Source organism: Fukomys damarensis, unplaced genomic scaffold, assembly GCF_012274545.1.
Source record: "Fukomys damarensis isolate Sample0158 unplaced genomic scaffold, DMR_v1.0_HiC HiC_scaffold_35, whole genome shotgun sequence".
NCBI classification, from domain to species: domain Eukaryota; kingdom Metazoa; phylum Chordata; class Mammalia; order Rodentia; family Bathyergidae; genus Fukomys; species Fukomys damarensis.
The window spans coordinates 19,765,973-19,793,360 of NW_022900947.1; the positions used below are offsets into that span (position 1 = coordinate 19,765,973).

Genomic DNA, 27,388 nt, shown 5'->3' on the forward strand with positions numbered 1-27,388 from the left:
GGAGGGCAAGGTTCTTCCCCAGACTTCCTCCTTCCTCCCAGTGCTGCTGCAGTCAGCAACTTTCCTGGCTCCTGCAGGTGCCTTGGTGCCTCTGGGTTCTGGGAACCGTCTCCCGTGGGCCTTTCATGCCTGGAGAAGTAACAGCAGCAGTAACAGTTCTGGCTGTCCTAGTGCTGGTTTGCTTCACCAGCCCTTGTGAATTTCCCCATCCCTTCCCACATCCTTGTGAACAGCCCCCTTCATCAAACTCTCCCTCTTTGTCCGTTGTCCTGTGTGGGTGCCATCAGTTTCCTATTATCAACTTGACTGATATGCCATATATTCCACTCGCCCTCGTATCCCTCAGAAACCCAAACCCAATACTGCATGGCCCAGTGACACAGACTGGCCTTTCCATTCTTTAGAGGCATCATTGCTATTTACTATAAGCCGTATGTTATTCATCTTTGTGCTGCTGTGACAAAATGGCTGTGATAAGCAACTTAAAAGGTGCGAATATTTGTTTTGGCTCATGGTTTCGGATGTTTTAGTCCATAGTCACCAGGCTCCATTGCTTTTGTACCTTTGGTGTGGTGGTGGAGAACACCTCACCTCATGGCAGCTGAGAAGAAGGAAGAGAGACAGGATATCCCAACATATGAAGGGCAGACTCCTGTCACCTGGTTCCTCTAACTAAGCTCCATTTCCTAAAGATCCTACCAGTTCCTAATGGTGACATCAGCTGAGGTCCGAGATGATTTTAGGAAACATCCAAACCATAACAAGCCAGTAGTGTCGTGGGCATTTGGGAACAGAAGGGTAAAGTGGCAGACCCAGTCTCTGGCCTCATGGTGTTTATATTCTAAGGCAAGGTGAGAGGTAAAAGGTACAAGTCAACTATACACACTTGAGATCATGACAGATAAGGAGAGCCCTGATGACAAGAAAAACGACGAAGACTACAAGTTAATGTGCGTGGGACAGCACAAGGCAAATGTGAGCTTGGTGGAGTGGAAGAAGAGAAGGAGGCCAACATAATTGAAGGGGAGATGGTTAGCCTGGAGACCCTGGGATTGGAGGAGTGCTGAGGCCTGATTACATGGTCAAGGAAACAAAGGGCTTAGAGCTTATTCTGAGTGAGAGGTGGCCACTGTACAGTTGTAAGATATGAGGATGTTATCTTTTTCACATTTGATTGGCTGCCATCTCAAGAGGGCCCTGGGTCTGCCTTAGCCTTGCCACCTCTGCTCTGTCTTGGGCGATCATCCTTCCCCCTGGTGCTCTGGCTTGAAGGGTGGTGTCCCGTGCACCATGTGATCAGGTCTACCTGGGCCTCCTCCTTACTACCCTGCCTTATTTATCCTCTGCACTCACATAACTGTGGTGCTCATCTCTCTACCTCTTGCAATCCCCTGTGGGCTCACATCAACTCTGTCCCTACTTAGACTGGAACCTTATCATTTCTTACCCCAGTTCCTACATCAGCACCTCTGCTTCCATTGCCCTGCACTTCTGGTCCACTTCTCACAGCACCCAAGGATGATTTTACCAAAGAGCAGTGTGCAGCAGGAATCTTCCTTGCATGCAAGGCCTTCCAGCCACGATTTACCTCCTATCCTCCAGTCTCACACCTCCCAGTGTCCTCCCTACTCTCACCAGAAAATACGCTATCATCTCATTTTCTGGACCTGAAACTGCTCAGACGCTCCTTCATACCTCTGCATCTTTTCTGTTTACGGCCACCCGGCCTGAATGCTGTGTCTCTTCTCTCCCCAGGCAGCCCTGGTGTTGGGAGTCACTGTTTTGACCAGGCCTGTTGTCCATGAGGCATAGAAGTCTGGTCTCAGAGTCTACTCTGAGCAGGAACTTCTGGGCAAAAGAGAGCCTGAGACCCCAGCTGCACAGCTTTCTGAACTGGCTACCCTCACATCTAAGACTGCTGCCTCTTTCTGTTGTGCAGACTGCAGCCTGGAGAGATTAAAAACTCAGAGACATTTGCGTTTTTCCACTGCCTCATGTTTAGATTTTTGTTTTTCAAGTAAGTTGGGGTTTGATTTTTCAATTTTTTCAGGACTGAGGAATGAGCCTAGGGGAGTGCTAAACTTCATCCCTAGTTAGTTTAGTTTAGTTTTTAGTTTCATTTAGTTCCAGATAGCATCTCACTAATTTGTCCAGGCTGGTCTCAACTTGCCACCTTCCCACTTCAGCTGCTCAGGTTTCTGGGCTCACAGGTATGAGCCACCACCTCTGGTTTAAATTGAGACCTTTTAAAGTCAAAACAGGTGACTAGAAAAATCAGCAATAACCCCTCAATAAAAAAAAAAAAATCTAAGATTTACTCTTCCATGTTCATGAAACAAATTTGATAAAAATAATTATATCTCTTATCTCTTATCTCTTCTGTGGCCCATGGGATGATCTTGATCAAGCTGTTTCTCCTCGTTATTCTTTGTAATCTCATCTATCACTTCTTATTGTTAAACTTTTCCTTCCAACCCATGCTTTGGGGCATATCTTTCAGGCGAACTCTTGGAGTAATGATTATCAGAGCTGCTGAATGTAAAGCACTTTGCTACGTGTTTTGGATGTGAAAAAACCTGATCTCTCCTTAGGTTCTTATTGATTGGACTCACTTAGCTGGAAGGCCCTTCTGTCCCACTTCACATCTCTTCAGGCCACAGCTGACCAGGGAGGTTCTAATTGGCAAGAAAATCAGTCTAACCCCACAACCCCAAGCCTCCATGAACAAAGCTATGAGAAAATGACTGTGAACAAACTGAAACAATACTTTGAGTCCCTGGGTCCTTAACTGCCTCTTCCGATCAGAGACAGAAAAAGACAGAAACAAGAGAGAGAGAGAGAGAGAGAGAGAGAGAGAGAGAGAGAGAGGGAGAGGGAGGAATAAAAATAGAAGACAAATCATGATTCACAACAATATAAATTTGAAAAAAATATTGAAAATATCTAGTTTACATTTTTTCATACATTGCTTCAAAAACATCTAGCAGTTTTATAAACTTTCCTTTCTTGTATCCTATCAGTGTTTAAATTTTTCCCCTCCTGTCAGAGCTCTCTGATGACAGGGCTAAATGTATTTTTATGCCAATGAGAAGAGGGATGGATAAAAGAAAACAAGTTTTTTTGGCTTACAGAAACATTTTTCCATGGTGTGTTAGTTGGTTTTTTTCTTGTCATTGAAACAATGCAGAGTTTAAAAGAGGAAAGGTTGATTTTGTTCCTGGTGTCAGAGGTTTTTGCCCATTGCTCCACTGGCTCCGTGGCTTTTAGGTGTAAGAGCTTGGCTCAGGAAACCTGCTTTCATCGTGGCAGCGAGAAAGCAGAAGGAGCAGGAAGACAGAGAGAGAAAGGGGCTGGGGTAGGCTGTCCCCTCGGAGGGATGCCTCAGTGACCCACTGAGTTATGAACTATCAGAGGATCAATTCATAGACGAGGTCAGGGTCCTCAGGATCCAGTCACCTGTACATTGCTGCATTGGGGATCAAGCCCTTGACATGTGAGTGCACGGGCGACACTTCGTATTTAAAGCATCATGTGTGTGTCTGTTGAGAAACCTCCATCCTGACTCCCAGAGCAAAGCAGAGTGGATTCCATGGTCGGTAGTGCAGTGAGCAAATATGGAGAAGCAGGAGTGGCCTCCTGGCCTTGGGGTTGATGTCCGGGCAGCCCTGGGATGGAGTTAGCGCTGTGACCAGCTGGACTGGAGGTGTCTGAGGGACACGTGCGGAGGAAGAGTGGGGGACAGCACCATCTCTGATGGACTCCTCCCTGGGACCCAATCCCGGATTTATTTTTTCCACTTCAGGTGTCCGAACTCGAGACAAGAAGAAAAATAAAACTTTTGGGAAGGAAACACAACTTCATAGGAGACTCACATTTGATTCTGAACCCCAAGGAATTCATGCTTTGGAGTCTCTTCTTCTTCTAGTGTGTTCTGTCCGCACTCGTGGCCTTTTTGAAGCGCTGCTCTTGTGCTGTTTACTCGGATCTGGTTTCAGTGCAGCTTAAGTGAACCAGGACGGCACAGACCTGTGTGTCTTCTTTAACCAGCCACAGACGTGCTTGATGGAGCAGAGAACGAATCCACTTCAGCTTTTATGTTTCCTCTAGATCCAGTCTCCTTCCCAGGCTCATTTGTTTTCCCATTTAAGAGCAAATAAGAACATTCTTGTGACTGAGCTACTGGTACAGGTTAAGTTTGAGAAAAGCACGGCCCTGCTTGGTTTTTGCAGTCAATCTGGAACAATTTTCTGAAGGTCGAGGCCCTTTCTACCCTTTCACTTTCTTTCAAATGAAAATGGCATTATTGTTTTCACTGATCTTAAAGGTAGGCAGTCTGTCTGGCTTTACAGTTTAGAATTCAAACTGAGGTCAATTCTCTTTTTATATTTAAATAGCATGGCTTCAGCTCCAGCTTGGTATTGCAGGAACGCAGACCTTCTTGGAATTTTTTTCCCCCTGGAGCTTACTCAGTCACCAGGTGGTATAGGGACCAGGTGGGGGGCAGTATGAGTACATCTGGGCATTGTGGCCACACCGAGTGAGGCTATACACTGGGTATCATTCCTAGTTGTACACTCATACCAGGGCAGATGGGGGCTCACATGAAGATTGAGAAAGCCAGCTAAGGCAGGGCACACGCACCCATCCAGTTGTACCCTGAAAGCACCCCAATGGTCACAAAACTGCGATGCTCACAAGCCACAATGATGGGGGCTGGGCAGTGCTCATGAGGGTCCCAGGGACTCTTGTTCTAGGACTAATCTGGGCAATTATTTGAGACCTCTGCATAAGCAGCCTTCTCACTACTGGAACACAGTGATCCCCTTAGGGGAGAAGCATTCCAAGACCCTTAATGGATGTCTGAAACTGTGAACATTACCAACACTGTACACATCTTTTCCTATATATGCCTATCTATGATAAAGTTTAATTTATAAGTTATGCATAGTAAGAGATTAACAACAATTAACACTAAAATAGAACAATGACAACAAATAAGACATAGAACAATAAAAAATTCTGTGGATGTACTCTCCCTTTTTCCTAACTTTTGAAATTTGAGGTATGACAGCAAAAGCGGCAGAAATCTCTTTCTCCCTCCTCACAATTTCATGGCTAGATTCTTTCTTACTACAGATCTTAGTTGCCTCAACATATGATTTTTTTTCTTTCCTTATTAAGTCAAAAGCTTTTTCTTTTTCAATCCAAGGAAGCAGTTTCTGGCTTTTCTTTGGCTGACCCAAATTTCCAGCACAATTATTCTTGTGCTTCGGGGGCTATTATTAAGTAAAGTAACAGTTACTTGAACACAGCATTGTGATATTAACCACAACAGATAAGAGAACTGAAAGCCAGGACGGCTACCAGCTGACTGACGGGTTGGTAGTGTATGTAACATAGAGACTCTAGACCACTGAGGGTGAACCTTTTAGAGCTTTCAATGATGACAAACAGCCCACTTGCAGATGCACGCCGCCACTGCTCCAGACAAATGATTCATGTCCCAGGTGGGGTGCAGCAAGAGGGTATGAGATTTCACTTCACCACTCAGAATGGTACTAAAGGGTAAAACTTATTAATTAGGTAGTTCTGGAATTTTCCATTTAATTGTTTCGGGCCATAGCTCACCACTGGTACCTAAAACCCCAGAAAGTGAAACCAATGTTAAGGGGAAAGTAGTGTATCTTCTAAGTCTAGAACTTCTCTATTTCTCTCTTTTATGCTTCCTGTTGAATCTTAATGATTTCTACGGTGAAATATGTGTGCATATACAACACACAGATACGCAACACACACAGATCACCTCCCACTAGCTTCCTGTTATCCCCACTGGGCCAACCTCCTATCTGTAGTCTATCTCCCTGTTACTTTTTTGGCAGTAGGCTGAGCTCAGTGTCCTCTGAACTTGTTAACAAATATAGTCTCTTAGCTTCACCCCACACTAACTGACTTAGAACCTGAATTTTAATAAGATCCCTGGTGAAGCCTTCCCTTACCCACCTGTTGGGCCCCTGGGATGTTGCCTTCCTTGTGTTTGGATCAACACCCAAAGCTAAATTGGTGTGCAATCTCTGCCACAGCTCCTGGCCCTACCTCTGAAAACTTTAGACCTTGGAAGTTTTGGCAAGTTGGGTGGAGGGTCCACTTGATTGGCTTTGGAACCTGCCCAGGTGGTTGGTGAAGTACCCTGTGGCTATGTCTGGGTGGGTCATGGAAGTGTGACCTTGAGCCTGTATCTGCCCTTGTCCCTTCTTCTCTGGAGCTGTGTTCCCCTGCTTTGTTTCACAGCAGGCGTGACCTAGGCATCTTAGCTCTGCTAAATTCTTCTGCCATGATATCCCTGCTACAGAGCCAGCCAGTCATGAATTGAATCTTGAGATTGTGAGCCAAATTAAATCTCTCCTCTTTTGAGTTGTGGCTTTTGGGTATTGTATCATTTCAGTGCTGAGAAAGCTGATTAATACAGAGGGTGGGTCTTGTCCATGTGGTCCAGGCCCTCTCTAACCTGTCTCACAGTGGCTGTGGAAGTGGGTAGTTCTGAGAGGACTGCTCTGAATTTGCATTCTGAGACCTCTCTGGATGCTCCAGAGCACTGAGTTCAAGGGAGGGGATACAGTACAGGCATCCAGAAGGAATCCCTCTGGCTGGCTGAGTCACTGGGCTTTGGCTCAGAGTGCTTCCATGAAGCACATCGCCACTTCAGAGACTGCGGGTTCCTAGGGGTTCCCCCAGGGAAATCAAGACTTTGTGTTATTGAAAATATGCATGTGAGAGACCTCCTCAGTACTCGACTGACTGTTCCTTGGTTTGAGGAGACACATGCTTTGGACTGACAGCTCTAATGGCTATAGGTGAATTCATTCTCTGAGCTCCTTGCTTTGTTGAGGAAATTTGTTTAGTTGCTTTTATTAGGGACCCCCAAACAGTGGCTTAATCACATAGAAGTTTATTTTCCTCAGGTAACACAGACTTCAGCAGTGCTGCAGGGCAGAGACACCATCAGGAGCTTGGTCCCTTCCAGCTTCCTGCCATGCCACCCTTTGCATGTGTCCGTGTGGCTCCAGCAAGGCCTCTTGCCCTCTGGTTCCACTTGTGCTTCTGTCAGGTAGCAGAAGCTTTTTGGGAATCCTACTCTTTAGTCCCACAGGTCCCCCATTCATCCCAGCTGGGCCACAGGGATGTGCAATTATGGAGGCAAGATACTGGGGCTCTACAGGCATCTAGCTGTGACTTAAGTGGCTGTGGTTGGCACTGGTTTGATGTGGCAGTGACTGGGGAAGAAGGACCAAGAATCCAGAGGTTACTGCCATAGCCTGGGCAAGAAGTGGGAAGGGACTACATGAGGGTGGGTGCGGGTGGTAGAGATGAACATAGGAAGGGGTGGTTTCTGGAACTAACCTGCCCCCATCCCGAGGATATTGAGGGGTGACCGGAGTTGTTCACGAGATGAAGGTGACAAGCTGCTTGTTTTCACGGTCACCTCTCTGCCCCTTTTCTAGGGACAAGTGTGCCATAAAGGGTGGCTGTCTACCTCTACTTGTGTCCTACTTCTTCCTCCCATTCTTCCTGCAGTCTGGCCTAATTAGTTCTTTCTTTTAATGCTGTTTCTGGTAGCTGTTCCCTCATGCTGTGCTCCTTCTGCCTGGTGACGCTTCACCTGGCCCCTTCTGGCTTCCTCTGTGATAAATCCATGGGCCATATGTTTCTGGATTATAGGAAAGTAAAATTGGGAATTTTTTAAAAAATTTCCAGTTGTGAATTCTGGTGTGATGGAATTGCTTCTGCAGCAAAAAATAAAGAGCGTTGATGTAGAAATGAAAACCAGCCTCTGCCTGCTGCTGAAAGCTTAATCTCTTATTTACATAAAGCTATGCTTGGAATTCACCAGGCTTTATAGGCTATGCTTAATTAACTTCACTGGGCTCTGAGTAGCAGGGCAGAGGGAACAATCGATCTGTGTTTAACAGATGGGGAAACTGAGGCAGTATCTATTGTTGCAAAAAAGTCAGTGAAACAAAGCATTGCCCAAGCCTAGATCCTGAGCTAATTCTCCACATGAATGGCAGGTGCCCTGAAGGCTGCTAGGCATGTCCCTGGGAACTCATAGGACAGGTCAGTGATGTGCCCACCTCCTTACCTCCTATCAGGACCTCCGGCATGTTAGCATGTGGCTAAAGCCGTAATCACATTGCTTGGCTGGTTCAAGAGCTTCCCTTAGTGAAAAGACATAGAGAGACAGCTCAAACTAAGCAAAGGTGAGACCAAAGGACCACAGAGTCCATGGGACAGGAAGCTGGTGGCACAAAGTGAAATAGTTTGGTGTTTGGTTATTTTTAATATGTGGAAATCCCAGACTGAACTATTTCTTTCTCCTGGCTTCATACTCTGCCTGCCTCTGGCCCTGGGTAGGAGCCCTTTTTCTTTTTCATCTTATGACTCATTCAATGTGTGTTTTTTCCTCTCTGTAAAGTTTTTCTTGGGTCTGGGTGGGGGTAAATACACACTCCTGATGTGAGATGTGTGCCCTTGCCATTCACTCTAACTACAAGCTTTTGCTTAGCTATTTCTTTTTAATTTTTTGGTACTGGGGATCGAACTCAGGACTTTGTGTTTGTGAGGCAGGAGGCAGAACCATTGAGCTAAATCCGCAGCCCTGTTTAGCTATTTCTTAATTCTAAAGGCAGCTGTTCCAACAGGCTTTCTTTTATCACTGTTTAAAGTAGTATCTGTACCAGTAGCACTCTGGCTTCATTTATGTTTCATCATTAATATTTTCTGTCTCTCTTTCTCTCATCTTTTAATCTGTTATAAATGACTTCCCCAAAAAAGCATAAGCTCCACGAGTAGAAAGTCCTTCATAGTCTTCTTTATAGATGACCTCCAGCACCCAACCTACTGTTTGTCATATAATTTGTTTAAATATTTTTTCAATGAATGAGTTAACGAATGCCTGTCTTCTCAGGACTCACATACTACCTCCTTCTGACCTTTATTATAACACCTGTGTACAGTGGAGCTTTTCTGTCTGTTTTTCCTCGAGGATATAAGCTCTTTTAGAGCAGGGCATACTCTTTTCCTTCCTGGAAAATGATTGCTTAGTCCCTTAGCTCCGAGTCTGGCACAAGTATTCTCAAAGTACGGGGGTGGATTGGAAACCAACAGCCTGGCTGAATATCTTGATGAGACAGAAGGAAGGATCAAGGTTAGAGAAAGAAGACTGAGAGAAGGGGTCAGATTCTGTGGTAGAACCAGTAGCAACAGGTGACAATTCACACAGGAAGAGACAGAGCAAAGTGTTTGTGCCTGCGCCTGCGAATTCCAGCCAGTGGGATGCTGTGGGTGGTGATGTGGGGAAGGGTGTTAGGGTGAAGATTAGCAGGAACCAGTCCTGAGTCATTTGCAGTACAGGAGTTCAAATAATTCACAATCTTTTGGTGCCTGATATAGTTTGGAGAAATGACTCCAAGGGCTCAAATGCTAAAGACTTGGTCACTAGCCTGTGAAGCCATTGGGAGGTGAAAGACTTTGTAGAAGGTAGGGTGTCGTGCGAGGAAGTGACGTCATTGGGAGCATGGCCAGGAAGGGAATATCTAAACCCCTCCCCCTTCATTTCTTTCTTTGCTTGTTTTTCTGGCTGTGAGCGGAGCAGCTTCCTGTGCCATGAATGCCTGGCCATGATGTGCTGCTTTCCCACAGACTTAAAGACAATGGGGACAAGCGACTATAGACCGAAAACTTTCAAACTCTTTACCAAAGTAAAATGTGTAAGTTGATTACCTCAGGTATTTTGTTACTGTGATGCAAAGCTAACACAGTGGCCTTTTTGCCCCCTGTGAAATAAGAATCATTTTTCTGTCTCATGAAGATGTTACATTAAAGATTAAATAAGTTAAATATTTTGTCAGGCAAATGTTGAGTGCCTCAGTGTCCTGAAGTTACTGCAAAGGTAACTGCTAGGAAAGAAGTCATGTGCTTTGCACCCTTGGTCTCTGAGCATCCTTTCCTGTTTTTTCTCTGTGTCTCACTGTGTGGAGAGTGACTGTCACTCACAGGGCACCAGTGAGTGTGGCCTCTTGCACCGTGAGGGGTCTGACAGTCCCTGCAAAGTCTCCTTGGGCACCACAGGAATTTGAGCCCAGGGAGTCTGACTCCATAGATAAACTGTACTTGTCTGAAGTAGGCTGCTCTGGAATTGAGCAGAAATGAAAATTAAATTCGTGTCTTCTCTACAGGCGTTTCCCAAGAGGAGATGTGCATGGTTCCTTCTCAACCAACAACTCTTCAGCAAAAGTAAAATTTTCCTTTGGGGAATCCTATTGTCTGAGTCAATCTTTTTCTGTTCTGTATGTATTTTTTAGCATAAGGTAATTCAGATCCAGAGGCCAAATGAGTGTCTTTGGGTAATTGGCTCAGGTCAAATGCCATTAATCATTTTTACTTAGATTTCCTATCACCTAGTTTTCCTTTGCCAGTGAAGTACTCCGCATAAAATTTCCTTGGAGAAACTCCATTACAGGAAATAGAAAGAAGAAGCTGTTTGGCTTGGTGGTTTGCTAACTTTTGAAGATGTATTCCTTTTTTACACTCTAAACTTTGCTTTATTTCCTTTCCTTTGGCTCTTCCTAAAAGTAAATATAAGTACAACTGAAATATAAAAACATGAGAAGGATGAGAATCAAATATGTTATGAATGTTGACACAATAATTATAGGGTTGAGCAACTGATTTATCTTACAGCTTCCTGCTTAAGAAAGCAAAAAGGGGAACAAAAGCAAATTCATACCTTTCATATCACAGATGCATCCCAACTCTCTAGAGGGATTTAGTTTTTCCTTGCATAAAATTCTTGGAGAAAAACAAGTTTTGGGAGAGCCATACATACATACATACATACATTTACATACATACATGATGCATATATTTTTTTCAGCTTTAATTGAGTTTATGTGTATTTTATATACATACATACATACATTTACATACATACATGATGCATATATTTTTTTCAGCTTTAATTGAGTTTATTGGTACATTTTAGGGATACAGTACAGTTACATTAATTGTTGGGATCTTGTACAAGATACATATATTTTATACACACACACACACACACACACACACACATATACACTTGTTTTAGTGGTATCAGGCATGGATCATAGTCTTGAAGCAGTCTACCTTCACAGATTCAGGGATGACTTAATTTCGAATGACAGGGGAGCTTATTAGAATGGAGATCTCAAGACCCCCCTCAAGTTATATCTTAGTTTAGAACCCGCAGAAACACAGCCTGAGGCAAGGATTGAGTGATTAGGGTTAGAAAGGGAAAAGCTGGAAGGGAAGAGACAGACAAAGGGAGCAGAGAAGACAAGGCAGGTGACAGTTGGTTTGTTACAAGTCACCTACTACAGCAGGGAACTGGAGGTTCATGTCTTGCAGGAACTCTACCAGTGCCCACTTGTCACCCCTGAGAAGCCAGGCTCGTTGGTGCTCACACCTCTCCATCACTCCCGAGTTTAACGTGGTTCCCACGCCATTAATCCGTTGGCAGTTCTGCCCTGATACACAGATGAGCAAATCAGACTTTGGCAGCCAGGGAAAGCTCTTTCTGGTGAGGAATCCAGGGCTGTTAACTGGGCCTCTGGCAGCATTCACAGTGGTGGGTGAGGCGAGTGTGCTTGTGTGTGAAGGTGACCATGACAAAGTACCACAAGCTGGGGAGACAAGGGGCAGAAATTTATTGCCCCACAGCTCCGGATACTAGAAGTCCAAGATCAAGGTGTTAACAGGAATGGTTCCTTCTGAAGGTTGTGAGGGAGATCTATTCCATTTATATGTTGGTGATTTCCCAGCAATCTTTGGTGTCCTTGACTGTTGCCATATCACCAGACCAATGCCTTTATCTCCATGATGTTTTCCCTTTGCTTCTGTGTCCAAATTTTTGTTTTCTGTTAGGTATTAGAGCTGTGATACATGTCAAATCCCTAACCTTTGGTGCTTTAGAATATAACATTTGGAGATAGGGTCTTTAAAGAAATTATTAAGTTAAAAAGAGGGCCTTAGGTGGGCCATAATCCAATATGCTAGGTGTCCTTCTATGGAGAGCAAACTTGAACCTGCAGAGACACCAGGGCTGTGTGCACACGAGGCAGAGGCTGTCCGAGGACAAAGTGAAAGGAGGCACTTGAAAATCAAGCAGAGGAACCTCAGAGGAAACCCGAGCTGTTGACTCTGTGATCTTGGACTTCTAGCATACAAAAATGTGAGAAAATACATTTCTGTCGTTTAGGTCACACAGTCTGTGGCATTTTGTTAGAGTAATTGGTGCATAGTAATACACAAAGGTAACAGTCATATTGATTTAGAGGCCAACTCCTAATCTGAACTCATCCTAATTATGTCTGCAATAACTCTGTTTCCAAATCAAGTGATGGGTTGAAACTCTGAAGGTTAAAACTTCAATGTGTGAATTTTCAGGAAGAAACAATAAAATCCATAAGAAGGGTGGTATACAGGGGAGGCTCTGACAGTGTGAGTTGCACCAACTGAATCTGAACACTTGACGTTGCTCCGGGTGTCTGCCTTGCTGACAGATTTTCTAGATAATTCTGGTATACAATAAAATTTGGAATCAGCGACTTAGAACATGGAACATTACTTCATCTCCTTCAAATGTTTGTTTTCTCCATTGCACTTTGACAAGAGTGGGAGGGCAGACAGGCTGAGGCTTTCCAAGGTTTAGAAAGCCAGTTTTTACTATGAGAGAAATCCTGATGATGAAACAGCACGATTGCATTACAGTCGGTCAATCAAATGACCCCTACTCTCCACTGGTCCGTGTACTGAGTAGAGATTTGATTGGACTCATCTTTGCATGCATTTTTCCTAGCACACTGCAGGTGCTAACTCATATTTGCAAGATTGAATCTGTCAAATAATAAGCTGCTATTGAATGTTTGTTGTATGAATGAAGGAGATTTGTACGCGCTGGCCAAGAATTGTCTATTGAATGAAGGAATCGATATTAAGAATGGTGCTGAATCTATGCCTCATAACATTTTATTTAACCAAATGATATTGTGGGACATCATATTACCAGTTTTCATTGTCAACTCTGCCAAGGGAGCCCAGAATTCTCCCAGTGGATTTATTTTTTTATTAGACTTTTTTAGGGAAGTTGAGTGGTAACTAGAGTTTAATACATTACCAGGCAACATTTTTCTGTGTTCACTTGTTAAACAGCCTTCTGAAACTGACGTACTGTAAGTAGTTGGCTCTAAGTAGTTATTAAATTAAGAATGATTGCAATAAAGAATCAAATGATAAGCCTCACTACAGCAAACATGTCAGCTATTCACAAATATGCCAGTTCTTCTTTCCTGCTAGTTATATGACAGAATCACACCTTTCTGGCCCATTTTCAGTTAGGCAGGACCATATGATTTGTTTTGGCCAGTGAAATTTGAGCAGAAGTGGTATCACTTTGGTTCAGAAACTTTAAATCCAGCAGCAAAGTCCTTCCCTGTGTAGTACTGATCAGGAAATCACCTGTCAAGATGAAGCACCCCCAACCTGGACTTCTGCACAATGACCAGCTCTCCCCACTACTAGATATGTACAAGGAATGAGTTGTAATATTTGGAGGTTAAGCCATTTAGATTTTGTTTTTATTATGCCACTGTCACGAAGCCGCTTCCATTGAATGACTGAACCATATTTGCTCATATTTAAGAATCACAGAATCAGTATTGCCCATTATCTGTAGCATGTGAGGGCAGGTTCCACTTAACTATTTGGCTTAATAGTGAGGCCCAAAGTTAGAAATGTTGAAGTGAGCAAATAATGGTAACCATGAACTTTTGTTTATTTATTTTTATTGTACTTTTATTATATGATTTCTATTTTTCTATTAAATTATACATGTTATATTATTCATTTCTACAATATTATTTTCTACGGAACTGTCTGTTAGATGTAAGTTTGACAATGGCAAGGTAAGAGCCTCTAAAAGTCTGTTCTTCCATGAAAGCAATGTAAAGTCTTGGGAAAACAGTCAAAGTCAAGTTTTTCAGAACTCTGGAAATTAACCAAATCTTGTAATAACCTAAAGCGTTTGCTCAAGGAACAGTGCTGAAACTTAGGAAAAACAGCAAGTCTTATAGTGCTTTAACTTGCCTAATTCTATCCTTTCTCCCCAACTTTGGGATAGTGTTGAAAACCAATAGCCTTGAAGCTGTGATAGCTGTGAAAAAACAGCAGCTGAGCAGCCAGTGGAGGAGGCAAATGGGTTTTCAGTTCCCCCAAAGTCCTGTATTTGGATATCCCTGCCTGGTAGTTTTCTGCAATGGTCCACTGTCAGAACATTATTTGATTGGACTCGGAGCTTACTCTTTACAAGCAATGCTATCTGCAAGGCATATTTAGAAAAATAATCAGTGTCAATTATTTAACAGTGTAGCTGCCTGAGATGTGTCACCAGGCCAACAAGGTGTTGACTCCAAATCTTAGGACGAAAAACAAGAATGAGATTCATATGGGGGCTTTGAAAGTCTCCAACATATTCCTGGAATCTAGAAGGCATATTCAGGAAAGACCTGACAAGATTCTAAACTGCTGCTGTCTCTGGCTGAACTGGAGGCTCTGCACAGGCAGGAAATGAAGGCTGAAAGATAGTTATATACCTGCAGGAGTACTGAATATATGTCCCAACATATACACACACACACACACACACACACACACACACACACACACACAGCACTTACCCAAAGACTGGATTCCTAGTCCCAGGAATCCAAAGAAATATGTTTAATACTTAGCTCACAACCAAGCTAGCCAAGCAGAACCTTGTTTGGTTTCACAGGACAAAGAAGGACTTTATAGAATTAGTATAGGAAAGCAATTGAGCCACAGTAGTGCCAGCAATAAGAACAACAAACCCTGGAGTGGGAATCTGATTCCTAGAGTTTGACACAGTATACTCTTCAAAACATTCAATTTTTGGCTGAAGAATTATGAGACACTGCATTAGCTTTCCAGCACAGTGACAAAATACCCAAGATAATCAACTTATAAGGATGAAAGATTTATTTTGCTTTACAGATTCAGAGGTTTCAATCCATGACCACTTGGCCCTGTGGTTTTGGCCTGTGACAAAGCAGAACATCATGGTAGTGAACACATGGCAAAGCAAAGCTGCTCACCTTATGGTGGTCAGGAAGCAGAGAGAGAGAAGAAGAAACCAAGGTCCCAATACACCCTTCAAAGGTTCCTTCATTGACCTGCTCTCTCCAACTAGACCCAGCCTTTTAATGTCTCTACTACTTTCCAAAAATGCTTTTGGCTGCAGACTAAGTCTTCAACATTTAAACTTTTGGAGTACATTTAAGATCCAAACCCTAACAGATACATAGATTAAATAGGAAAGGCCGTTCTATATAGAGAAAAAATAGTAGCATATAAAATACGTAAGAACAGATGTGGTGGAATATTTGAACAACCCTATAAGTCAGCTAGGCCCAATACACAACTGTAGATCATGGCAGTCATAAGTAGAATATGCATTTATTCAAGGGCACATAGGACTGTCTCCAGGATAGATAATGTGTATGGCCATAAAGCAAATCTCAATAAGTATAAAAGGAATCAATAACAGAAGGACATTTGGGAGGTTTATTGTTGATATCTGGAAATTAAATAACAGTCCTAAGTCACTAATGAATCTAAGAAGAAATCACAGGAGAAATTAAAAAATACCTTGAGGTGGATGAAATTCAAAACATATGAAAATTTACGGGGTGAAGCTTAGTCAGGGCTTACAAGGAAATTTATAGCTTTAACTTCCTCTATTAATACTGAAGAAAGATCTCATATCAATATCCCAACATTTCACCTTAAGAAACTATGAAAAAAAGAGCAAACTAAACTAAAAAACAATTAGAGGAAGAAGATAACACAGACCAGGACACAAATAAATAACAGTTACTTGTCTTTTTACAGATTTTCTGATTTCATTTCAGTAATTTGGAATAAGCCAGAAACTACTGAACTGTACATTTTAAAATGGTGAAATTTACGTGCAAATTACATCTCATTAATGCTGTTATTATTAAAAAAGTCTGGTCATCTTTTTTTCCTTCTTGTATGCTACAAAGAACAAGTGCTAACGTGGACATTTTATAGGATACACGTAACTGCCCTTTGGCTATTTGTAATATGGGCCATATTAATTCCTTTTTGGGGACAAGAATGCTAAAGGGAATAGAGATATATTCAGAGGACGGCAGTGACAATTAGTTTATGTTGACATCACATGTTTATTTGACTGTTACTTGAAAATATCTCTTTGGACTCTTTTGTCTCGTGTCATTTTCTATGTCAAACTGTGAAGAGCAGTACTTGCTTGTAATACTTTATATTTTTCCCTGAAGTACATCAAAACTAATTTTCAAAATGTTGTATTGTTTTCACTTTAACAGTTAGTTTATATACTGATTTTCCAGATATATAGATCGTACAAGATGGAAATGGCTCCATCAAAATATTTTTAACTTAAACATTCATTTCTATACAGTTTTCAAAGATAGGCACACGTCATTATTCTTTAGAGAGAGAATGATCCAGATCATAAAATTTCTATTTCCATTGCTAGGTTAATCAGGACACATTAGAAACACAGGCCTGGACTCCTTCAAGTTTTTGAGCCTTACAGTATATATTACAAACTGTTTCCAAGATTTTCTCTTCATAAAGCTCTGAGCAAAATTTCTTTGTAACTCTTTTCTCATCACTGCTGCTGTGTACAATTTATGGGCATCTCGGACAGTCTTTGCTTTGTGTGGCTGAGATTGTGCAGTGAGGTCTTTAAAGACCTCAGGATTCAAAACCCAAAGCTTCAGGCACTCAACAATAAGGCAAAAAAAAAAAAAAAGGATGGTATTGTTGGAGGTTTCAAGTTCTCTAAATCTTGTCTCAGGAGACTCTTTAGTCATCATTATAATGGGTCCTTTTTTGTAATCAGAAACCTGAATTAAAAACAAGACCCCGGGTAACCTTGCTTCCTTTTCCCATGGAACCATAATAACTTGTCAGGCTATATTTTTCTGCAAACTTATCAGAGTGGCAGGTTATTTAATTCATAACAATGAGTGTCTACTCCTGGATACTATGATATGTATTATTTTAACTAGCATGTAAATTTCTTGTGGGAAGATTCTATGTGTTTTGCATTTTAAAATTAATTTCACTGTGTTAGATATTCGTTATGTATAGTTTTATAATTTCAGTGTGGAGTAACAAAAAGCTCCTACCAAACGTGTTCAAACAAATGCCCCATGGGAATTTATTGACTTTAGCAGGAAAGTTTTGTTTTTAGGTTTGACTTGATCTACACCTTCCAGGATGATCATAGGTACTTGTCTCTCTTTTTCCTTTTCTTTCAATTCCCATGGTTTGATTTTGGGCTCGCTCATTTCAGGCCTCTCCCTCTTGGTGGTATCCTGGCTCTGATTAATCCAGGACAGAAGAGGAGACCATAAGAGGGTCTCCGTCTCGGCTTTTCTCTGTCTTCTTCTCTGATTCTTTTCTCTGTCTTAGCCTGTCTTCTCAGACAACGACGAAGGTTTTAATTGGATGTTTTTCTGACCCATCACAGGGGCTGAAAATGTAAAGTTCTTGTTAGCCAGTCCAATGTAGCATTAATGTCATTGAAATATCATTAAACCAGGGTGAAGCAAATGAGTATTTAAACCAGCAAAGTTGAGATATTGTTTCTGTGTAAGAGTGAAGTCGTAAATAGTCTCTCACAATAGATACTCGATAATCATTTAATGATAGCATAATCTGGATCATTTAAATTTGGGTTATTACTTGGATTGATCAATCCCTCAACGCGATCTCTTGAGAAGACGGAAGTGCCACACTTACTTTCATTAAGTCACCATTGGCTGAAAATGCCTGCTAAGGAAAGCCAGTTCAGATCTTTAGTGCTAATGGCCTTTTTTCTAGTGGAATTGGAGGAGAGTCACAGTGGTACATACAGCACTCCTGTGACTCTTTAATCAACTGTCTAGATACCTGTTGCCTCATTAACCAGTCTTTTGGGGAGGAATCTGGCTGCTTCTGCTTTGTGCAGCCAACTTCAGGACCTTCTTCTTCATGGAGGTGTGTGACACCAGTAAGTGGGCACAATAAGAAGAGACTCCTGGATTTCCTGCTTTAAATGGGTAATGGAGTGCGATGCCAGGATGGTGACGAGACAGGACATTTCTTGTAAGTCCCACCACTTTTTGATGATTTGCTGTAAGTTAAATGAGCTTGCCTCCGCTCTTCCTTCGGGCTAATTCTCTTGCGAGGCAAGACATTTACTTCTGACCTCAAGGCGTCATTACGGGAACTGACAGTGCTTCAGGGAGGGACCCTGCTTCCCCTTTTGTGTAGCAGTCTCTGAGGTCCCCGTTCCCCACACACCACTTAAATCCCAACTCCCGATAACAGTGCTTACTAATCTGTACACAAAAAATACCAGTTAAATAGCAGCAAGGGAGCATGCCCGTAAGGGAATACCAGAGTACGAGGCTGGAGTTGCACCAGGACCACCTGCATCCATTTAAAACAGCTTTTACAGCACAGGAAGAATTTCCGCAAACGTTTGTGTTTGCAAAGCTTGTTTACCTCAGCTGGAAATTGTAGCAGATCGCAGTTTGAAGAGTGTTTACTTTTTTTCCTTCTAAATCATACTCAGTGGTAATTATTGAGATCCAGATCTTTTGTTGTTGTTTGAAAACGTTGGGAAGTAAACGGGTTGGTTTCAGGTCTTGAACCTGGATGGAACAGGATGTACGCGATTCCCAGCGACAGATGTAGGGGGAGGGCAGAGTGGGAAGGGACCCTTGGGTGGAGCCTTTCCAGGTAAAGACTTCTCTCACTAGGGTTTGGAGGTTCTTTGCACTCTGAGACCAGTGCTTTGCGAAACATGACAACGATGAGGTGCTGAAACTTCTTTCATGTTTGTGACTCCACCTAGTAAGTTACAACGGTCAAAAGATACATCAGCAAGAATTTGAAGTAAAAGCTGGGCATGAATAATTTTCTTTCCTTGGTCTTGATTATGCAGTTGCTAAGGGTTCCCAGGTACCCGGGAATCCCACCAAATCAAAATTCTACAGTGCCTGGAAGCAGGAGGGTAGGGTGGGGTAGTTTTCACTTGCGTACCATGATGCCAGAAATTATCCAAGATATTAAATTTTAGATGGATTCTGAGCTTTTTTGGTATTTTAAACTGTAAAATTAAAAAATTTTTTTTGTTAGCACATAGGGCTAAGCTAATAGTTTGTAGGAAGATTCCTTTTTTATCCACACACTATTATTTTAGTGCTATGTGCTGTTCTGGGTATGTTCTTCAAAGAACTTAAGGCATCATACTACAGTGATACATGCATACCAATATTTATAGCAGCACAACTTGTAATAGCGAAATCATGGAAGCAGCCTGTGTATCCCTCCACAGGTGATTGGATAGAGAAAGTGAGGGATCGACAGACAGAATAATACAAAGAAAGACAAATTTGAGACATCTGTAGGAAAATGGATAAGCCTGGAAAAATAATGTTGAGTGAAATAAACCACACACAAAAGCTTAAATGCCACACAGCATCTCTCATTTGAGTCAGGCAAATTACAAACAGAGAATGATGGGATAGAAGGGGACAAGGGGCTAATCTCTGGCAAATAGGAAGGGGTCAGGAGATCAAGGCTGAGGGATGAGAGGGGATGAGGAAATAAGGAGAGTAAAGACAAGCCATACACAGGATCCCAATAACCTCAATGAATGTAAACATTATATGCCGTAAACATGAAAAGGGGGGGAAAGGGAAGGAGAGAGGAGGGAAGGGGATTAAAGAAAAGAAACATTGTATCAATGTACCCAAGATGATTGTAAATCGCATGTACTGTAAACACATACTAATAAAAAATAATAGTGCGTAGTCTATAAAAGAGAGCTGGTATACTTCTAAAAGGCACAAAAGAAATTTGCCGCCCTTTAAAGACTCACCTTCAGTCTTATAAGCACAGTAGTTTCTACTGTGAGTCTACTAAGGGGTGAGTCATGTTTTAACTATGCGGATCCACAAGGATGGCAATAAAAGTAAAGAGTCCAGAACATATCATTTACGTTCATACATTTTCCATTGCTCCTGCAGCAAGGCCAGGCCATGTGATAAGTGTTTGCTGGTGGGCTCTGAATAGAAGTTGTACATTTCTCTTCTGCAGAGGTGTTGTGTGAAATTTCTATGTGCTGTCTTTTGTTGCTGCCACCGAGCGGGCTGTGTGTACCACATGCTGTGTGACAACATGGTGGATTTCTGATCCTTGAGTGACTATGGAGAATGCAATCTCCTACCAACGCAAGACATTTCAATTTGGGGTTTCTGCTGCAGAATAACCTATCACATCCTGCCTAATAAACTGTGTATAAAATTTCTGTACAGAAATAGGATGTTAATTTTAAAATGTACACTGTTACACAGCTGTTAAAGAGCTAGACGTTTAAGCTTTTAGATCCTTGTAATCATTTCCTTAAAGCAGACCATGTATTAGTTTCCTGAAGCTTTTGCAAAAAATTCATATAGGGCTGGGGATTTAGCTCAGTGGTTCTGCTGCCTGCCTCATAAGCACAAGGTCCTGAGTTTGATCTCTGGCACAAAACAAAACAAAACAAAAAAATTGATGACTTAAAACAACAGAAGACTTACAGTGCAGGAGTCCAGAAATCCAAGTTTAATGTATTGTCAGAACCACAATCCTTTTATAGGCTCCAGGAAAGACTCTTGTCCCTTTTAGCTACTGATGGCTTCTAGCATGTTTAGGTTATGGCATCTTATCTCCAAGCTCTGCCTCTGTCTTTGCATGGACACCTTTTCTGTATCTCTGCATCCAATATTTCATCTTCTTTTGTAATGATACCAGGTGTTGGAGTTAGGGCCCACTCTAAATACGGGATGATCTCATCTTGAGATCTTCATGGTAATCTGTAAAGATTCTGATTCTTTTCTTTCTTTCCATTTTTTCTTTTTTTTTTTTTTTTTTTTTTTTTTTTTTTTTTTTTTTTTGGTTTGTGAGGCAGAGTCTCACTATGTAGTTGAGACTGACCTGGAACTCACTATGTAACCCAGGCTGGTCTCGAACTCACAGTGATCCTCCTGCCTCAGCCTCCCAAGTGCTGGGATTACAGGCGTTGTGCTACCATGCCTGGCTCAAAGATTCTGATTCTAAATAAGGTCCCATTCACAGGTATCAGGGGTTAAGACTGAGACATATTTTTATAGGACACACACTTCAACCCATTACATCTCACAATAAAATCCAAATCACAATAAATCCAAATCACAGTAAAAGTCCTAAGTCCAATGTTATTCTCTTTATTTCAAAAGTGTTTGGTGATGCCTTCCCAGAAACGCATGTACTAATATAAGAAAATTGCCTCAACAGTGAATCAGATATTTTTGACCTTATGTATTTCCCCTTCGTTGCCTTGTCCAGAGCCCACCTTCTACTACTGAGTTTGGTTTCTCATCACTGAGACACAATACCTAACATGCACAACATATAGGTGGAGAAGGTTAATTTGGCTCAGGGTTCAGGGGCTTCAGTCATGGCTGGCTGGGCCAAGGACAGAAACATCATGGCAGAGGGCATGGCAGAGGAAAGTTTCTCACTTCATGGAAGCCAGAAAGCAGAGAGAGAAGGGAAGAAGTCAGGAAGGGAAACGTTCTCTCCAATCCCAGTGACACACCTCTTCCAACCAGTCCCCACTTCCTGTCAGCGCATTTAGCTATGAGCTTAAAAGTGAATCAGTTCACTGATGAGTGCAGTATCCCCATGATTCAGTCACCTTCTGTCTTAGTCACTTTTCTTGTTGCTGGGACACAATGCCTGAAACCTGCAATTTAAAGGAGAAAATACTTATATTGGCTCCTGAGTACAGTCTACGATCAGCCGTCTTCAAGGCAGAAATGGCATGGTGAAAGGGCCTGGGCAGAGGAGGCCTGCTAAATGTCGTGGTGGCCAGGAAGCAGAGAGAGAAGGTAGTAGCCAGGGACAGGAATGTTCCCTTCCAGTTACATCTCCAGTGACCCACCTCTTCCCACCAAGCTCCCCTCTGAACAGCGCATGTACCTATGAGTCTGTCCATGGATTACTCCACTGATGAGTGTACAGCCCCAGTGATCCATTTGCCTTCCAAAAGCCTTACCTCTGAACACATGAGATTTTGGAGCACGTTTTAGATCTAAACCATGACAACCGTGTAGATTAAATGGGGACTTTTCTATCCCCCTTTCCTGAAATCCTTCAGATTTTTAGGGTAATCTTAGAGAATTAGCAAGGCATTGATGTATGCTAGAAGTACTGGAGAATATATTCCTCCTTTCTTCATATTTTTATTTTCTCTGTTGCTGAGAATGTAAACAATATGTAAGTTAAGTGTTTGCCTTTTTCTCTCTATTGCTAATTTTTACTACATTTCTTAATGGTCTTTGATATAGTGGCCTCGGGCATAAAAACATACCAAGGCTATACTTTTTTCTACTTCCTAGTTTGTTGGATCAGAAGCCTAGACTAGGCTTTCATAGGATCCTTCGCTTTTATTTTATATCCACTGTAAAATGCTTGCATTTAAAACCCAGGATATCTGTTGGTAAGATAAAATCATTTGCTTGTTTTAAAATCTATGAAATGAGTACCTGTTTGAATGTGAGACATGTAACGTAGGAAGAAAATCAGCTTGTGATGCATCTCATCTGGTTTGACAACCCAATCACCTTTCTCGGTTTTACTTAGAAAATGGGTAGATGACCAAGGAAGCTGCATGATTTGGGGGTTTTTAGCCTGAATCCCACAGTATCCATTTCCACCATATCCATACAAAGGGGATGAACATAGCTATTAAGAGAACAGCTTCTTGGGCCAGGGATTGGCTCAGTGGTTCCTCTGCCTGCCTCACAAGTGCAAGGGCCTGAGTTCAATCCCTGGTAACAACAACAACATCAACAACAAAAACAACAACAAGAGAACAGCTTCTGCTTTCCTTAAAGAAGACCTATCTTTTGGCAGAGAGTCTAATAGGAGTGACGGAAAAGGCTTGGAGCCAATTAGGCAAGTGCACTAATCGGCATTGTAGAACTTTGGCCTTACGCTTCTCCATGGTTGCTGTGGCTGCTTTCTCAAACAGACTTAGTGCTTCTTAACCCAGCCAATCAACAGTGAATGGCTCTTTTTTATTTGTTAACTCTGGATTGGTATTATGGTTATGATACAATTAGAATTAGGGATGCTAAATTCACCAGGGGACAATGCCAGTGGACTTGCTACACCTGAGGCAGACAGCATGAACTGATCATTGCATTCTTTCCTGTGGAACCTGCATCAGTCAAGGACTCCTGAAATGGGAGCTTCACTTGCCAAGGCGTGGCTAGAGAATGTGTTCAAATTCCAGTGAGTGGACTCTTATAAGACAATTTCTTCATGTGTATGGGTAAGAAGATAGGACTCAGTAAAGTTGGTCCTTACAGAAGCCAATGAAATTGGGTAAAGACAAAAACATTGTCATTCATTAGACCTCACCAGTCATCACCTTATGAACATTTTTGGGACCTGGGTGGTGGCTAAGAGCTGAAACTACAGAGGAAGACATGAGGGAGGAGGAGGTGGGGACTAGGGGGAGAGAGGAGGGGAGGGAGGGAGGTTGGGAGGGAGGGAGAGAGAGACAGTTGGAATTTGTCCTTGTGCCAGCTTCCAGTGTCAGGAAGACAAAAAGGCACCTGAAGAAGACTGTCCACCTGAGAATGTGTGGTGAGGTGCATGTGAGGATGAGGGATTTGGGGGCTCATTCTTTTTAGTTGTATTTTACTGGTATTCTTAGGATCATTGAAGTTGGAAACTAAACTCTTTTTACACCATCTGCATCTTTGTAATTATTTTTTCGCTGTCGTTCTTTGATTTTAATGAGCTCTTTATGAAAATGTCAGGCTGTCTCAGGAAAGACATGTTTGTTCTTTCTCAGGTCACTCTTTCAAAGGGACAGCCACGTAGGCCTCTTCTGTGGGAGTAGAGTCAGAGTGAGAAAACTCCAAGAAAAAAAATCCTATTTTGGATATTGAGAGTATTTGTTCCTGTCATTCAATCTTGTACCTGCTTTTATAGTTTCAGGAATTACCACAGCAAATGTATATAGAAAAGAACAGATTCTTTCAACTCAGTATTCTTTTGGGGGAGAAGAAAGAAAAGTAAGAAAAATATTTACTTTCTTTTGAGAAGTATAAGAGGAATAAAAAGACTAAACAATCAAATACCTAAGGCCCCCTTGGCCTTTTCTTGGGTCTTCAGTAAACCTTGATAAAAGAGAGTGGTAGGCAAGGCAAGTAATGTTTTCTTATCTGCTAAAGTTTCAGGCTGAAATACGAGATTGGAAGCGAAAACATCTGGAAAACATGCTACCTTCTCCAGAGTTCATATTCTGGGCAGACATTGCCACTGAGTCCTGGTGCTTTGTCAATAATCTTAGCTAGGCCCAACTTCATAATTCTCAGCAAAACACATAGCATCTCCACCATCAATCTGTCAGAGCAGACTGCAGTGGCAAAGTGATCCTAATCCTGAAATGGACTGCGTCTCAGTTTCTACAAGGCAGAAAACAAGTGCTTCTCTTCTTCACCTGAGGCAGCACCTAGCTCAGTGATGTCCCAAGGCGACACCCAGTGAGTTATGAGTGACACTGGGGTTTGCAACAGCTGTGAGGGTCCAGTTCTGCTTGATTGCTAGGAGGAAGGATGTCACTTTTGTCTGTTGTACCTTACTATTCTGAGGCTCATCTTAAGCAGGGAGCTGTGGAATAATTTCTTTGCAAGAAATATTATTTGAAAATATTAGTTCTCATTCTTCATGGCTGAGTAACATTCCATTCCATAGAAAAACCACATCTTCTTTATCCAGTTTCCAACTGATGGGCAAATGGGCTGTTTCCACAGTTTTACAAACTGTGCTGCTATAAACATAGGCGCTTATATATCTCTGTGATATGATTCTTTTAGTTCTTTTGGAAAGATACCCAGCAGAGGGATGGCTGGGTCAAATGGAACCTCTAGTCCCAGCTCTTTGAGGTATCTCCATATTGATTTCCATAGTGGTTGCACCAGGCTGCACTCCCACCAACAATGGAGAAGGGTTCCTTTCTCCCCACAACCCTGCCAACATTTGTTATTGGTTGATTTCTTGGTAGCAGCCATTCTTTGTGGGGTGAGGTGGAATCTCAGTGTTGTCCATTCATAGGAAAATGGATACATATTGAGGATATACTCCTAAGTGAAATAAATAAGTCACATGTGTAAATACCAAATAGTTTCTCTGGTGTGAATAAACTATAATAGTACATAAGATCCTAATGATATAATTGCAATGTGAAATTGGAAGAAAGGGGCTAAAGGTGTAGGGAAAGTGGGACGGGTAGGGGAAAGGTTATAAGGGAAAAGAAAAAAATATGAGAAAATGAAAAAATGGAAATGAAGTGTTTGTAAAGGGGGAGGGGAGGAGCGGGTGAAGGCAGGGCAGGGACAAGGGGAAAAAATGAGAACCAAGACCTGTCATGTAAAGGTACAAGATCCCAATAATGAATTTAACTGCACTGTGTACCTAAAATGTACCAACAAACTCAATGAGGAAAAAAAAAAGGAGAAAATATTAGTTCTTTGTGATTGTTAACAGATAATTTTCTATTTCTCAGACAAGGGACTTGTCCATCTATTCCCTACGACCACAATGCTAGGCTCTCGTAGTGTGTGGTGTTGAGAATTTATGCATTAGGTGTCTACATCTTGGAAAGGCTCTTGAGCTTAGAATACTGTTGGCCAGATATTGCTTGTTTCCCTGAGGACAAAGTAAGGGGAAAGTGAATTAGCTGCAATGGGAGGTACTTAGGTTAAATTAAGGCAGAACTCCTTGTTAGGAAGAGTGCTTGAAAACTGGAAGCAGTTACTGCGTGAAGTTCAGATTTTTATTTCTTGGGACGGCTTTTAAATACATTCCAGCTTGAAGGCCAGAAAAGACTAACTTACCTATCGAAGTCCCTCCAATCCTGGAGACCCAATCTTTCTAGGGGGAAAAAAAAGCCCTAGGGGTGGAGTACTGTTATGAGCAATTACTTGTGTCATAGGGCATTGTTACCCTATGACCAATGGCTGAATGGCAACACAGTAAGGACTCTCAGGGGAATCTTTAAAAATATAAGTAAAATCTTAAAGGTCAGGGAGTTGTACGCATTAAATGTGGCCTCCCGGAGATGAGTGAGTGTACTTACAGAACTATTAGTATTTCACTAAGAGTTAAGGACCCATTTGCAAGAATAGATTTAGATACCATTATGCAAGTGTGGTCTCCTTGGCTAATGTCATGTTTTGTGTGTGTGTGTGTGTGTGTGTGTGTGTGTGTGTGTGTGTGTGTGTATTTCTTGGCCTTTAATTTCCCTTTCTCACTCTTAGGATCTATTTGTTAGGCTATAATAAAAGGATTTCAAAAATAGCCATTGATCTTTTCCTAGTTGACTGATTCTTTGAGTGAGAAATCTTAGACAGGACAGAGGATTGACTAGAAGAAGAAATTGTACCTCATATTCTTATAAATTTCTCCTGATTTTATGGTTTGTTTGTTCCCTGGATAAGTTTGTAATAAAGACAAAGTACATGGAAAGGACTATCCAGTTGTTCACCAAATCCATTTCTTCCTCTTTCTCAGCATAAAATTAGACTGTATTTTCCAGAATCTCACAGTTGAGTGTGGCCATACTGCTGAGTGCTGGCCAATAAAATGTCAGCAGGAGGAAAAAGACCAGCATTACTCAATGTGGCCCCTGGGCAGCAGAAGTATCATCTAGGAGCTGGTCGTATATGCAGATTGTTCAAATCCATCCTAGTCCCGTTGAATCTGAATTTCCAAGAGGGGATTCAGGGATCTGTGTAGTTGCTGTCCTGATGCCTGTCTCGGTAGGAGAAACATGAGACCTACAATACAGAGATCTGCCACTTAGAGGCTTCCCACATGTGTACTTCGGGTTCTTTTCCCTCTCCTGGCTCTACACAGATGGTTATGTGATGGTTACTCTCGATTGTCAGCTTGATTGGATTAAGAGATTTCAGGAGAGGTTATCGGATTTCAGGGGTGCTGGCTGCATTAATGGGTTAATCTCCTGCTGGAGTTTATAGTTGAATGAGCTTTTAGGAGGTGAGGCCTGGTTGGATGAAGTAGGGCCTGGGGTTGTGACTTTGAAGACTGCATCTGGTCCCTGATCTCTTCTCAGACTGTTCCCCTCCACCATGAGTTGGTCAGCTTTCCTCTGCCC

General features: G+C 42.1%; 1 pseudogene; it reads left to right on the plus strand.

Annotated features, from left to right (window-relative positions):
- The first annotated feature begins 894 nt into the window (after nt 1–894).
- The window catches only part of LOC117284196, an 85,945-nt pseudogene continuing 59,451 nt past the window's right edge, over nt 895–27,388 (plus strand).